This window comes from Otolemur garnettii, unplaced genomic scaffold, assembly GCF_000181295.1.
Source record: "Otolemur garnettii isolate 467f Iridium unplaced genomic scaffold, OtoGar3 scaffold00110, whole genome shotgun sequence".
In the NCBI taxonomy this organism is placed as follows: domain Eukaryota; kingdom Metazoa; phylum Chordata; class Mammalia; order Primates; family Galagidae; genus Otolemur; species Otolemur garnettii.
The window spans coordinates 5959263-5962987 of record NW_003852505.1 but is presented as its reverse complement, the minus strand read 5'-3'; the positions used below and the strand labels follow the sequence as shown (position 1 = coordinate 5962987).

The following is a 3725-nucleotide window of genomic DNA, read 5'->3' as shown; positions in this document are numbered from 1 at the left end:
ATGAAAAGTTGAAAGGAAGGTCTATATGAATTAAACAGAAAAAAGTCAACAAGCAGAGGAAAGTTGGAATAGTTCATACAGTGCTAAGGAAATTCAGTTATTGAGATTTAGAATAAGTTTTCATAGGCTGAGAATTTTAATATAAACCTAGGGCAAAAAGCACAAAGAAAAAAACTGTGTACCTTGAGGCAACTGGAGAAAATGCCAGAGACTAGAGCCTTTGGCAAGACAGGCCTGAGGCCAAGCCATACTTGAGATTTCTTTTAGTCCCCTTGAACTCTTGTTCTTTGTCTCATCTTTGGGTGCCCTCTCGCTTGTCAATGACAATCAGTTAATCTGGTAAATAAATTCACAACGATGGATTAAAGATGTGGTGAAAGCACACAGGCTTTGGTGTCAGATAGACTTGGGCTCAAATCTCACTTCTGCCTCTTTTTAGTTCTTTTCTTAGTTGTGTGGTCTTGGGTAGATTTCTTAAAATATCTTATTTGATGTATTTTTAAAGTGGGGATAATAACTGCATTGCTGTGAAGATTAAAGTAATGTCTATAAAGCAACTAGATGAGTACCTCACATGTAGCAGGTGCTTAATAGGTGGAGGTGCTTTTTCTGTACTCAGAATACTGTTCTTCTCAACACTATATGATTTCATATAGCTGTTCAATTAACTATACTAAATGAGTATCAACTAGAGTTCCAGGACCATGGATGAACTTTTTATTTAACTATCATTGCTAGTATTAGTTAAGTTTATACAATGTGCTATGTCTCTTATTAAGGGCTATAATAAACCATTTTATTTTTTAACTTCACAGCCACCTTATGAGCTAGATGACATTACTTTTTCCATCTTATGAAAGAGGGAACTAAGGTATAAGGAGGTTGTAAGTAACTTGTTCAAGGTCATGGAACTAGCAAGTGGAAGCACCAAGTCTCTAATATCCTACTCAAATATGATGGTATAAGAGTCGCTCTATGCTGCTTATAGAAAAAGGGTCTCCTACAAAAGGTTGGAGCATACATACTGTTTATGTTTAGCGAAAGATTTCTATTCAGATGATTCAACCAACAAATTAAGATATCAGGGGTCAAGCCCATAATAATAAAAATAGCTAGCATTTGTTGAGTACTCATGATGTTCCTGTCACCATGCTACATCTTATTTAATGTTTTCAACAATTCTATAGTGTGAGGTTGATCTTGTTACTATTTTTTTTAAGTACAAATGGGAAACGTGATTCTTTTTAAATAAATACTTAAACACAACATGGGTCCTACAAGCATCTGGACTCTAGGTCTGAGTGGCCCACATGTCAAGATCCCCCTCCCCCCGTAATCAATGGTCAACATGATCTGGAGCCCCTTTCTAGAGCCTCCCTGGCCTCTACATGATCTGGCCAGGACAACTGGAATTCTCGAAGGTTGATGGTCCGTGATAGTTAGGGATTCTACGTGGCTCTCCTGGTCCCCAGGCTGCCTGAGTGCAGCTGTTCTTAGATGACTTTCTTGAGCTTGTAGTACAGGACCAGCAGGAAGCCCCCCCCCCACACACATGCCCCTGAGGACGTTGGACCAGGCGCCCTTGAAGAAGGCTTTGCCCGTCTGGTCCCTGAAGATCTTCCTCCAGCAGTCCACAGTGCCCTTGCACATGATGTCAGCTCCTTTGCGCCCCGACTGCACCATCATCCTTCGCCTCACAGTGTCGAAGGGGTAGGAGACCACACCAGCCACGGCCGTCACAGTCTGGGCTATCATCCAGCTGACCACAATGTGGGTGTTCTTGGGGTCGGGGAGCATGCCTTTGGCGGTGTCGTACACGCCGAAGTAGGCGGCCCGGTAGATGATGATTCCCTGCACTGAGACGTTGAAGCCCTGGTACAGGCCGCGGACCCCATCTGACTTGGTGATCTTCACCAGACAGTCTCCCAGGCCCTTGAACTCCCGTTCTGCGCCTGACTTCCCCACGTCAGCAGCCAAACGGGTTCTGGCAAAATCCAGCGGGTACACGAAGCAGAGAGAGGTGGCCCCCGCAGCCCCTCCAGAGGCCAGGTTGCTGGCGAAACACCTCCAGAACTGAGTGTGTTTGTCCACAGCCCCCAGGAAGATCTGCTTGTACTTATCCTTGAAGGCGAAGTTGAGGGATTGGGTGGGGAAATAGCGAATTACGTTGGCCAGGTTGCCTCTCCAGAAGGACAGCACGCCTTGCTCCCTGGGGATGCGCACGACGCAGTCCACAATACCCTTGTACTGCTTGTCGGCCGCAATCTGCTTGCTTGCATGCTGCACCTGCAGCAGCAACTTGACCCGCTCGATGGGGGCCACGGCCATCTTGGAGATGGCAGCCGCGATACCCCGGGCCAGGAAGTCCTTGGCGAAGGAGATGGCCTGTTCCGTCATGGTGGCGGCACGGGCGAACAGCCGGAGAGCGGGCGCGGAGGACAGAGGGAAGGGCACCGCTGGCTCAGCACTGCCGCCGCTAGGACTGAAAGGGTTTGTTACAATTTTATAGCTAAAAATACAACAGCTTAGAGAAGTCAAGTAACTTTCTCAGTATTATAAGTTTAAGAAGTTGTAGTACTAGGGTGCACCTCCCCCCAGCTGTCTTCTACTAGGCTGTGTCAAGGATTGTGCAGTCTCCCATGCATGTCTATGCAGAGGAGAGCAATTCTGCTTACTCCTCTCCTGAATGCTACTAGCTCAGCTGGAAAGTTCAAATTCAACTTCTAAAGCCATTTTCCATCAGTGCTAACTTGTACTAATCAGTGGGGATATTCACTTGAAAGGAGCAGTTTGGAAATAATGCCTTTAAAATATTTAAAGGCAGAAGGGAGTTTTGTGAGGGTTCCCCCCCCCTTTTTTTCCTTTTATTTTTGCATGAGTCATACTGCTGGCAAGTTTCATTGAGAACCAGCTATAGTCTGACTCCCTCCCCAATTATAATAAGATATATATTCCAAAGGTTTAGGGCACAGGTGTCCTCAAACTACGGCCTGTCCTACTTAGCAGCCGATTCATCCCTGAGCCCGCAGTATGGCCCTCCAACGGTCTGAGGGACAGTGAACTGGCCCCCTGTTTAAAAAGTTTGAGGACCCTTGGTTTAGGGGATAAGATTTTTGGGTTCTACATTTCTATTTGATTTTGGAAATTTGTTAAGTTCCTAATATAATTTTCAGCAATAATAATAAACCCTCACACAAAGTCACAGATCTTCATCTCATGACTTCATGTAACTCATAGGGACTGAGGCATTACACTGAAACTGCTAGGCACTAAAAATTCAGTCATGGCAAAGATAGGTTATGTTCCTACTCTCACAGAGCTAACTGGCTAGCACTAAGATGCACCTTATTCATTTATTCATTCATTTTTTTCATCAGACATTTGTTTATTGAGCATGTGCTAGGTACTATGTTAGGTATTATAGATAAACAAAAATAGTGATTAATATTTTTTAAGCACTTACTATGTACCTAGAAATGTTTTAAATACAGTACATATGTTAACTCATGTAATAATTCTTTCAAAATAGGTGTTATCTCACTTTGTAGATGAGAAAGCTGAGATGCTAACAGGTTAAATAACCTGCCCAAGGTTAAGGTAGTGGGAACAGGATTTGAACTGAGGCAGTCATTTCAGAGCCTGAACTCTTAGGTATCAAATTAAACTGCTTACAATAGAAACAATCTCTACCTTTAAGATGCTCAGAGACTAGCAAAACAGACTAA

General features: G+C 43.9%; 1 pseudogene across 1 annotated transcript; it reads right to left on the bottom strand.

Annotated features, from left to right (window-relative positions):
* Positions 1–1209: 1209 nt before the first annotated feature.
* Positions 1210–2468, bottom strand: LOC100965116 (annotated as a pseudogene). The gene has a single exon (XR_002775062.1). The product of XR_002775062.1 is annotated as an ADP/ATP translocase 3-like (transcript).
* Between the last annotated feature and the right edge of the window lie 1257 nt (positions 2469–3725).